The sequence below is a fragment of the Phasianus colchicus genome, chromosome 6 (assembly GCF_987193195.1).
Source record: "Phasianus colchicus chromosome 6, bPhaCol1.hap1.1, whole genome shotgun sequence".
Lineage (NCBI taxonomy): Eukaryota > Metazoa > Chordata > Aves > Galliformes > Phasianidae > Phasianus > Phasianus colchicus.
In genome coordinates this window covers 27177168-27189700 of record NC_143441.1, presented here as the reverse complement: position 1 = coordinate 27189700, position 12533 = coordinate 27177168, and the positions used below count along the sequence as shown (strand labels likewise).

The following is a 12533-nucleotide window of genomic DNA, read 5'->3' as shown; positions in this document are numbered from 1 at the left end:
TTACAGATTTGGTCACAGACTGTTCAGTGGTAAGCACAATTAATTTCATTATCACTACCTCATCAGAAAGCAAAGAGCAGGCTAAAAAACAAGGATAACTAGTCTCGAATCCAGATTACTATTCTGAGTTGTTCCTTTTGTTTAGGACAAGTGCATGTAACATTGGCATAACATAAATTTCATTCAATATATTCATCTAAAATTATTTTAATTGTTCTAATTTATGATTGTACCAATCCAGGTTTGTAGAAATATATATGTATTGTTATATAAAATGCCCATAAGGGAAAACAAAAGTTTCGAAAATCTGAGTGTCTTTAGGTATCTTTACTGTCTAGTTTTCTTATTTTCTTTAAATCTCCTGTTTTCTACCAAAAGTTAAGGCATAGCAAAGTAGTGAATTGTAGGGAAAGAAAAAGTGATGAAAGATGCAAGATTAAAGTAAAACAGTAAGAAAGCAATCACTGAATCAGAAAAATCAGAAAAAGTTGTTATGTGTGGACAGAATGTATGTAGGTTGTTCTGAAAGTGAGGCTTCCTATTTATTTCCATGGGAAAAACAACAGGCAAACAAGAACAATAGCACTATTTGATAGAGAAAATTCTCAAGCTAAAAAATATTATTTCTCAACACAATCACAACCATTAGTTGTGCATTTCTCCAGCAAGAGCCTGCATGCCGCACGCATAAAAATCTGCATAGCCATCTGGAAAGTGGCTTGTCTTTCACATCTCTGTCATCACTGCAGAAACATGCATCCGCCACCTCACTGTGTTCACATCCACTTTTTGGGCTTCATAAACATTCAGCAAGTGTAGATGAACGTCAACAGGTGCAATTGTTTCTTCATGGAGAAATTTAGTTCCACACGTTTGCTTCGTATGCACTTTCATGTCAGATGTCTTTTTGTCAGACTGCCCCCCTGCTGCCATCTTTCACATGACAGAATATAAAGATTATCTGTGGAAAGGTTCAAGTTCTACTGCCATACCACCAAAATCTGCCTCTCACCTCCTGGGCCAACATAATAACATGGGAGGCATTACATTCAGAACAGCCCTAGTAAGATTCTTCTTGTTGAATCAAACCCACAAATCCACTCTGGAACAATAAATTGATGTTTAAAGTGCATTTTGTTTATGTAGAGTGGTATGGGCACAGATGGCTACTAATTACTGTGAAACAGAAGTAGAGTGTTCCATAACTTCAGGCAGCACAGTGATTCACTCATTTTGCTAATATAATCCTGGTCAATTCTAATTTTGTTTTTTATAGAAATGAATGTGCTGATTACATTTGATTCGTGTGAAGAACATTAAGAAAAATAAGTTTGTAACATTAAATATTGAAGGACCTTTTAAGTTTCTATAAATAATGTTTTGTTGTTTGTTTTTTTGTTTGCAAAGCTTAATTCTAACTCTGCTTTGTGATCTTTAGAACTAAAATTTACTTATATCCTTTCCACAAACAGTTGTACTTAGGAAATTCTTCTCAAAAGACCACCTTGTGAAACAGAAATATGTGAAATCGTGTTTTTATTTAATACTCCGGGGTATGTTTCCTTAAAAAAATAATTGAAGATCAACTACAAATCTACAACTACTAAATCTAAATCTGCAACTACTGTCCTTGTTGGTGAAAAAAAAAAAAAAAAAGGACCGAGACAAAGAAATGATGAAGACAGACAGTACAATGAGGTAAGCAGTTCACACTTAAAATGAGTAGAGAATACAGGAATATTTCTCTTGGCAAACTGAGTGCCTTGCAACCTTCTGGTAAAAACTAACCTTCCCGAATAAGGTAAAGTAGGAGAACAAGTTATTGCAACTGGGGCAAACAATCAGGGAGGTTATCCGGAAAAGAGTGTTTTATCCACTGGATCACAAGCACTTTAAAGCAGCCTGTAGGACACTGAAGAAAATCTGTAAATTAGTCAGGATTTGCTATTCCAGGAGCAATGAAATGGAAAAGTTGTAACGTTATCAAACCAGTCATCTTTCCATAGTGAAGCAAAGGGACATGCCTGTATTATGCAGACGAGACACTCTACCCTCTGCTACGGGGCAACTATGTGACTCACATCAGAAATGACTAACAGAGATGTGGTCTAAAATAGCCCTTTTCCCAGTTTTGTCTTATTTAGATAATGCGTGATTCTAGGTGTGAGCACATAGTGCTGATTTATTACAAATCATTCCCGAGATTTTTGGGTGTTCATAATAATCTGAAGTTTGGATAATTAGCAACACTTAGTATTTTGGAAACAATACTATTTTTTAAAATACTTGCCTTTCAAAAGAAATCCGTAAACCTCTGGACATTAATCATCAGCTCAATTAAGCTTCCAAGCATGGAAGACTGTTCTGCCCTTTACAAAATTCAGAGAAGCAACCTCTAATGAGATATAGAGTTGTGAGTGCTAAGTACAGTCATATTCACTGAAAAGCAGCCCTTTAGTCACAAGTGACCGTATTCTTTAAAGACAATAAGCAGTGCATCTGCTAAGAACCAATAATGCAATTAGTAGCTTTATTATATCAGAGATGTTGCTACTTATGCACTCCTCTTAGGTACACTAGTTAGCAAAAAACATTTTTATGGCTTAGCAACCAGTCTCAATCATTTCATCATCTATTTCATTGTCAGGCTCGGTCATTTTCTTTTTGCAGACTTATAATAGAGTGCTTTTAAGTCCTGGGAGTGAAATACTCCCCACATAACAGGCACTATGCCAGCATGCTGCTAACTTTCATCTGGCTTTCTGCACTTTTCCTCCAGTTGCCTTTCAGCTTGACTATTTCACAGTTACGCAAGGCCATATATTACTTAGTAAACAGCAAGGAGAAAATTGGTGCTACATCAGAGATTGGAAAAGATGCTTTCAGAAGAAGGGTTGATCTTCTAAAGCTACAGTTAAGGCCACAGATGTTGTGAACCTACACCCTAGCTGTATGTTAGACTAGCATAATGCTTATTTCAGAATTTTACTTAGGGACTTTACTTGGAGCTAAATATGGAGAGCTCATTAATTTACAAGGAAAAAATAAACAAACAATTTTTTGGCATAGGATTTCAATGATCAAACCAACAAGCATGAAAATAAGCTAACTAATTATGCCTAAAGTTCCCGTTAATTGACCTTGAGGTTCGCAGTCACTTCTTATTAATGTCCATAAGACAGTTATTTGTTATTTCCGTGTTGTAATTCTGATAATTCATCTTGCCCTATTGCTTTAACCACTGATAGAAGAAATGCCATTAAAAGACATTCAGAACTCCTGCGTTAAAGCAGTGGAAGTTGTACCTTAGTTACTCTGCAAAAAACTGACACAAGGTGTGAAGTGGCTGACAAATGTCTAATACATGGCTTACAGTACTGTGGGTTTTTTTGTAGCATTCACTTGCTGCAGGGAAATACTCATGTTCCATACTTGAATAGAAAGGACATCAGCATCCTTCTGAATGCTCCCCTCCCATTGTTTCCCACAACATAGGGAGAATATGCCATTATCAGCACTGCCAAAGGGTTACATCATGATGCAGAAGTTCATTTGGAAATTTTAATGTCTGAAGTTTGGGAAAAGCTTGGGATTATAAATTATTCTTGGCATCCTAACACTGTTGTGAGGCAGCATTCAGGTCACTAACAAATATATCACCCTCTTACTCCCAAGGTCCTCCCTTCTGAGTGAAGTTTGTGTTGACAATGGTGTAGGCATGCATTCCTATATTGGGATTCCCAAAGTGGCTAATGCTGGTTCTCAAGACAGCACTGGAAACCTGGAAAAAAAAAAAAAGAAAAAAAAAAAACAATCCATATTTTTTTTGTCTTGATTCCTGTAATCTTTTGTCATGCTAGGTCATCTCTCCTTCCTGTACCAGCTGTAGATTTCTAAACCTCTGAGTAAAAGAACAGTAAACTTTAAATAATTCAAATGAACCAAAGGAAACATTGATTAAAGAATTTAATTGTATTACAGAACCTCAGATAACATGAAATGAAAGCAGAATATATCAAGAATCACTTTTTCACTTTTTCATGCAGAAATCCCATAAAAGTGTGTAATGGCCCACACAGTAATACTAATCTGGGAATAGATGACAGAAGGCTTTATGAGGCAGAGCTACAAGGCATGAAGGATAGAAAGTGCAATGAAAAGAAGATAAACTGACAAAGAATATACAAATATCAACCCACTAATAACTGGAAAAGCATTATTTATTTGTTCTTTCAAAAATTTTTCATTCAAAAATGAAAGTACCTGATATTAAATTATTACTTCTGAATATTAAAATTAAATGTCATTTCCTATATCCAAAGCTGAAAATATTATCTGCACAGTATACTTCATCTTTTATTTCATCTTTTCGGAACACATAATGGATTTTAATAAAGCTCCAAAGGAAAAAATATTACAATAGATTTTACTTTGCATTTCTTTAGAAAAATACTCATCTACTGATAAACATTAAGACTCTCTCCTATTTTAAATCTCCATCTAGGAAGTTATTCATTCTGAAAATGACAAATATGAAGAGAAAGCACCATCTCCATCTGTGGGCTATTGTATCTAACTGCACTCCCTGCTCCAAACCACTGCACTTTCTGCTGACGTTCTAAAAGGTGATTTGCAGATGAATACGATAAGTTACAATATCTATAACTGTAGTCAGTATAAAAATTGCTCAGATCTTATTAACTATAATACTTACAAATATGTCTGTTCCAAGAGTGCTTGATTACAATGGAACTATTCAAATGTATGAAACATGTTTCTAATCATTTACAGCATGGAAGTAACATTCTTCATATTATTTCATAAAATACTAAAAATCCCATTGATTTATGCCTAACAATCTATTTTAAAATCCTCTAGAGAAGAAAATTTCCTTAACCACCACCTATGTTTAGTATCTTTTAGAGATGCATCATTATTTTTTTTTCTTCCTGCTTTGGTTTTTGAACTACACTAAAAGTTTTTAGTGTACTTTGTACAGTATTTTGATGCAAGCCATCTATCCAAGATCAGCTTTAGTTTTTGTGAGTGACCCTCATTAACTGAAAACTGGCTTTAACTCTGGCTTTTAAATGAATTTAATTGGAAGGTAGGTCAAGCATGACCATAAATGACTGGACAGGAAGGTAGTACTTGTTTATTCTTAAATGAGTCAGGTTCATTAGTTAGAAGCCATGTACTGTGCAGGACAGGAAAAGAGAATAATTGAAACAAACAGAAACTTCCATCTTTTGGAATCTCTGGTAAAAAGGAATAATATTGTCTCATTAAATCAACAGCTTATTCCTACACTTACCTATATTAAATTACTTGTTCACTCGCACTACCTACTCAGTGCAACAGTGACTACTTAAATTATCCCTATATTCATATGAAGCTGGATAATTTTATGGTTGGAACTTTAGTGAGCATTTAAGCATTCTAGATCTACCAGGATGGCACAGTAGACACAGCTTTTGGGTTGACTCCTGAAGTAACTGAAGGCTTTGGAAAAAAATTAAAAATTAAAATGAAAAAAGAAGGGGGAAATTAAAAAGAAACAGCTTTCCAAAATGCTGGATTCAAAACACATTCAAATTCTCTGTGCTTGCATTGACAACACTCAGGTTGTGTTAGCAGCACAAAGTGCTGAACTCACACATTTGTCTTTTCCAAATGAATTGGACTTCTCATGTGACTTCTCAGGAATTTCAGTAGGAATTTTGTCATTTTTCTTTGTCTTTAAACATACCACAGATGATCTACTGGAGTGCAGCAGTTCCTTTCTTTGTCAAGCCTTGGTCACCAGTGCCTCACTACAGTTTTAACATAGATCTTATCCTTTCTGTGACGACACTGTTTAAAATAAAAAATCCCCTTCTGTATTTTTGTCTGTGTGTCCTTACTTGTAGATAACATTGCTATCTAGAGGTAAGTGTGACAGGAGATAAGATCAGAAAAAGGCACTACTACACTGAGATTTTAAAAACACTTAAGAGTCTTGCTAATTACTCTAAAATTTAGGCAGTTCATTCCCTCTTTGCATAAATATATAACCAGGCCATCTGTTTAGAAAACAAAAAGATTTTAAAAAAGTCTCGAGGGATAGAATGAGTGAAGAGAACTATGTAATATAATGTAAAATGATTGATTCTGAGGTGAAATTTTTAAAAATGACACTGTCAGTGCACTCAATAAGACTAATACAATATAGAATTAGAACTCAAAATTACATGCTGTAATGTATCACTATTTAGTATCTTACTTGAGAATTTACCTTCATTACTGCTTTAACACTTGCATAATGAAAGAATAGACTGTATACATAAGCACAACCCTACAATATTTACAAAACATAGATACAATACACAATGATTTCCCCAGTACTTAAAGAAAAATCTGTTGCATCACGTAGAAAAGTCTATGCACAAAATTAAAAGGGTTGATTGACTGTGTTAGGAATTAACCTGTCATTACTCAGGTAATTTGCATCCTTTTAATTATTTCACCAAGACCAACAATCAAAATTCCTTCTCTCTTTGTCTTAAGGCACTCATCAACATTTGTTTTTCTATAGAATAGCATAAAATAAGACTCTTTTGTATTGGGACTCATAGGATGAGCCCATAATTTGCCTTCCTTCAAATCTGATGCCCCAGAACTAGCCTGACAACTTGGGAACTCATGCAGCTGTGATGTAGCATTGTGAAGACAGGCAACACTGACTGAGAGCGTGTCAAAGTTTAATATATAAATTCAGCTGCAGCCTTAGAAATGGTGCTGATTTAGAATGTCTAAGAAAAACATTTAAAATTTTCTAGTGGAAAGGTCTAAGGTTTACAGTAGTCCAGCCTCACCTGACTCATTAAATCAGTTATTATTAATTGAGATGAACTAACGCTCTAGCATGACAGCACCCACACAATTACCTTCTCCCAAACACTTCCTTGAAGAACAGGTTCCATACTCAGCAGCCAGGCCCAGGCAGCAGTTCCTCCCATGTGGCAAAGCCTGGAGTACAGCAGCTGCCATGGGAGCACTGTCGGTCTATCTGCTGTATGTGCAGCAGCTCTTCTATGATAGCTGTAAGTCCAGTTAACCCAGGCTTAATTCAGGAATACCACTTATAAATTCAATATCCCCTTGTACACAGCCACAGCCAAAAATATCCTTAGGAAAAAAGAGCAAAGCTCCAGACAGTACTATGGTTGTATTGTTAATACTTCCATCACTAAGGCTAATTCAACATTTGTACTACAGCCTATAGCCTACAAAATTCGAGAATAATTTAAGCCTTGTGACTGCTGGTGGTTTATAGTAATCACAGAGCAAAGAGGATCCTCTGAAACTCATATACCCCATGGTGAGTTCTTCCCTCTGCAGAAGCTGAGGGAAAATCACAACCAGCAGGGTAACAAGAAAGGGAACTTCTACAGCACCCAGCTGCTTCTGCTTTTCTGCCATTACCTTTCCCCAGCAGGGATGCCCAAAAGACATAAATGAGGCAAGAACTGCAGCTGCTCAGCTTCTCTCCTCCTCTGCCTCAGGGCTTCCTGCTCCTCGTCAGGCATGTGGCGTGCCCATAAGCACAACCTGCCCACTGCTGTGGGCACGAATGCAGGAAACCCATTCAAAAGGAGTTCTCAGCAACTCCCTTCCTGTTGTAAGCAGCTGGGACTGCAGCTATATGATTAAATTCAATGCTATTATGTTAGTAGCTTAAAAATGAAAAAAAAAAAAAAAAAAAAAAAAACAAACAAACCAAAAAAACACAATGAAGTCTTCTGGGCCATTGTATTTCTCCATGTCAAGTAAAGTAGTATAAACAATGTCAAACAATTCTTGTGCTAAATTTCCTTCATATTAGTATCTAATACATTACTGTTAATGTATTGGGATAATACGTATAAGGATAGAAGCATCTTAAAAGCATGCTGAAATTTGGCAGCATCCTTTAAACTGAGAAATCCTCACCCAGACTCTCCCACTGGGCAAGCAGGACCCAGACACATTTCTTGGTGGGTAGCTGCTTTCTGGATCCGAGACAGGCAATCCTTAAGTGGAAAGCTTGTTAAAGATCAGAAGGACAATTCAGAAGCTTTTATTATTTCTGTTTGGATTTTGTGGATTTTATATGATCATTTATAGCACTAGGAAGCCAAAGGGATTTTTTTTTTTTTTTTTTTTTAAGGATAAGAAATCAGTAATAACAGAAGCTAGTTTCCCACATGGCACTTTAGCAATAACATTTTTTTTCATAAGTATTTCTTTTTCTTTTTGTTCAAATAGAGCCCATTGCAGATGAAACTGCATGGCTGTCTTCTGCAGTTTAAACCTTTGTTTATGCACTAATGAATCTAACTAGGTGTCATAGCACACTTTAATGAGCATCACTTGCTTTCATTTAACTCTACAGCTTGCCATTACACACTTTAGAAGAGCTGTTGGTTTATTCATAGCAATCACTAGATATTCTTTTTCATTAGATAGATACCAGTTTTCCCTGTTGTACCTTTTGTTATTAAGGGAACTATGAAATGTTAATACTAGCCTCAAAACCCAGGGCAAAAATGCCCTCGATCCTATTTGAAATGCAATTGCTTCTGTTGTAAATTACCTTAAAGATCTGAGCACAAACAGCTTGAAATTTTCTTCATTTATTTATGAAAGAATGAGAGGAAGAAAAATCAAGAGGGTGGCTCTGTGTAACCACTTTACCTTGTTAACTGAATTTCTCTCCTACTAATTTAATCAGCAGGACTGCAGTTATGAAAGAACCCATAAATAACTATTAAGCGCTGTCATATTCCTATCATGTTCTTAACTCTAAAATTTAAACCCAGAAAAACTTACACTTTTGAGAGCTTAGCCCTGAATCAGATTGATAAGGGCTGTTCTCTAACAACTCATCTCTGAATTCTTGACTCTGCTAACAGGAATACTCCAAAGCAGCCCCCATGAACAGTGTATGTGTAGAATATATTGATGTAGATTATGGCCAAACTGAGCATTATAAGGTCTTACCAGATCCCAAAGGCTTAACTCCAGTAGAACTGAACTCATTTTATGTGACAATGATGCCAGACACAAGTTTATATTGAACTTACATGTTTTCATGTCTTGTAAGCACAAAGAACAGACTTATTCCATTTTACTTAATAATCCCTTTATTTCCTGTGCTTCAGTTCTCTTTTCTCACAAGTTCAACAAATTTTAAGCAGTTAGCTAGTCAGAAGTTATATATCAGTCAAAACTTTGCAGAATTCATAAATTAGGGTTTATTTCTGTTGTTTGTTTGTTTGTTTTAACCACTTTATCTCATATTTGTGCCTAATTTAGGGTGACCAGCCTATAAGTAAAGATAAACGTAGCAGATATTTGTATTCAAATTTTATTATTCTGCCACTTCACATATTGAAACCTGAAGATTATGCATTTATTTTACTTGACATTGCAGTCACATCATCATTGTACATAAACTGCCACCGATATTGTATCCTACAACATGTCCTAGGGCATAAATCTACCTCAACTAATTTGTTGCTTTTCATACCCCTCCAGTAAATGTGGCTAAGTACTATTTACATTTTATTAGAGTGCTTTAGTTCAAGTCGTGCTCAGAGTACAAGAATATTAAAAAAAAAAAAAAAAAAAAAAAAAAAAATTTAAGGGTAATAGTGCAGATCTCATTTCTGTTTTGTTGTTGTTGCTGCTTTTATATAAATCCAAAGACTAACATATTTTATTAGGTCACTATTATACTTTGGTGAAATCCTTGACAAAAAACATGGCCATATTGTGTCTTGATTTATTTATCTTTATGTATCTTCCAAGTGCTAAGACAGGCCAAACTCTGCTTCTGGAAATTTTTTAATATTCATTTATTTGTTAACAGCTAATCAGATATTAGTGCCAGGAAAATGTTTGGGTTGTATTTATTTAATGTATGCACACAAGCACTTAACAATAACTCTAGTGCAAAATGCCATTATTTTCTTATGGATTTACCTGGGTGGGCAGAAGTTTCAGCATAAAGGCCTTTCATTTAAATACTGTTTTGTATTTTTAAACTGAATTAGTAATAGTGGAACAGATGAATTTCTAAATGAATAATGAAAAGAAATACATACATATTGTCTAAAAAAACCAAAAACAACAGCCCTCACTCTTGCAATTAAGCTGTAATACACAGCCAACATGAAGTTTTTCTTCATGCAGTAACCCTTCTGGTAAGGATCCTATCAAGACCACCTGCAGAGCAGTAAGTAAATCTCAAACTTTCGAACATTAATTTTTGAATTAACAACAAAGTTTGAAATATTTCTTTTTCTGCTAAGTTGAGAAGTGTACTTGTGCTTCAATTTAGACGTTTATTTTTTTTTTGTATGTGTTTGCATTAATATCCAGTCAACTGTATTTCATATGTTATTATATAAAAATTGAAAAACAGTATTCGTTCACTCAGGCCATTCACCAGTGTATTTGCAAGTGTACAGGTAATACAGAACAAATAAAGTATCTTAAAATTTAAACACAACTCTTGAGTTGGAAGAAATTTCTTTTTGCCCCCAACTAGTAAGAAATACAATATCTCATTCCAGTTCCAGCCATATGGCCTTATTGGCACTGGCAACCACAATTATTGCTGAGACTTTTTCCCTCTTGTGCTTGTCTAGGTGAATGTAAATACAAAATACACAGTACCAGTGCCCTGCAGATAATTACTTAGAATAAACAACCAAGATGATTAGAATACCACTTGGGATTCTGTTACAGAAAGATGAATGGCAGAAGGAGAAGCTGTAATTCTTGAAGAACCTGAAATAATTGATAAGTAACTGATTATATACTGAATCATCGCAACAGTGAAGTATATTACCTGTTTCTCACATTGGAAATGAGCAACAGGGAAGGAAATGCTTTTTGAGGAGTTCATTTCATCATACATTGTATATAAGAAACAGAATCACAGAATCACAGAATGGCCAGGGTTGGAAGAATTCACCTCCATATCCATCAAGTGTTTTTAGAAAACTAAAATTTACTCCATCTGTGTTCATATGTGTGCTACGAAGCAATGGATTAGTGGAACAATGAGGCATTCCCAAGAAACTTAACCCTAATCTCAAAGAGACAGCTGGTTTCTCCAGTAAGCTAAGGGCATTTTGCCCAAACTGGACACAGCATCTCTAGAAATCTTCCTCTGGTCCATGCTTTACAGTCTCCCTTCAGTTTTCTCTTCCTCTCAAAACCTGATTGATAATCTGTTCAAAAATTTCATCTCAAATTTCATATATACTCAAACAACCCATTTCATTTCAGATTAACCATAATAATGAAAGAGAGAAAGAGGAAAAGTATGTTACAGACTAGGGAGGAATTAGTAAGAAAGACAGATGTGGCACTGAAGGAGTCTTCATTACTTATACACCTTATCACTGAAAGGAAGAAATAAGACTAAAATCAAGCTATAAGACATCCATAGTTAAAGCTAGAAAGTCTCTTCAGATTGTTTTGTGCTTTTTTTCCTCCTGCCAAAAGATTTCTGAACTAGAAATAAATTGGCAGTTTCTATACTTCCATCTTGCCCATCACCATAAAATAAGGACTTGTTTCTTTCATAAAAAGCTGTCAAATGTCAGAAGAATCCATTTCTCCTATTGAGTTTTCCATTCCCTTATATAACTTCCTCTGTATTTGCTTGTTCTCTATTTACTTTATTTATGTTAACATTTTTTTCTGACACCATTATTAGAAATTTTGAAATATTTATGACCCCACAAAAAATCCCCAGAATTTTTTTTTCCACATTTTTACACATTTAGAGAGTCACAGTAATAGTGTAACCATACATGTAGGATGAACTAATCATGCTTGGAAATTGTTTCTGGGATGTTTACAGGGAGCTGTAGGATTCCCACACCTTTCCTGTAATCAATAAACTAAAAACAAATATTAAAAGCAATCCACATGTTGTCATCTTGCTAACATGTGGTTCAGGCAAACTTCAGCAGAAATAATTTCAAATATTGAACAAATCCATAAGCATTAACTGATTTCAAGTGTTTCAGAAGTGTATTTATTTCTGATTTACATTATCATGCAAATAATTAAGACTTTTTTTTTAGCCTAGGAACATTTTTAATTCATTAATTGATTGCCCTATGGCACTGTTCTTAATGAAGGATTTGAATTTGCATTTTAGTTTAAATCCAGAACATCAGCATTACGGAATCTTAACCATCCAATTACAGTGAGTATGTAAAATTACAGGCAAATAGAAGAAATATTACATATTGCATAAAATAAGCAGCCACAAGGAAGTATCTTAAAATGTGACTTGTTTGGTTTTTATATCCAAAAGAACCTATGAAAATTTTAAATAGAGAATTATTTTATATATTTTCTACTTCCTTTCCTTCCAGCATACCTTTCTCCTTATCTACAGTGTCTTAGTCTATTTACACTATGAAGGAAAAGATAGTAGATACATCCAGAATGTTAGAAATGTGCAGTCAGTCCTGTAGAAGTAACAC

At 34.8% G+C, this 12533-nt stretch overlaps 1 long non-coding RNA gene across 1 annotated transcript in view; it reads right to left on the bottom strand.

Moving 5' to 3' along the window:
• Nucleotides 1–1615: 1615 nt before the first annotated feature.
• The window catches only part of LOC149917509 (uncharacterized), a 31599-nt gene continuing 20681 nt past the window's right edge, over nucleotides 1616–12533 (bottom strand). Inside the window, exon 3 of the long non-coding RNA XR_016467783.1 lies at nucleotides 1616–3781. This is a non-coding gene — a long non-coding RNA (uncharacterized LOC149917509). The remainder of the gene's footprint in view (nucleotides 3782–12533) is intronic.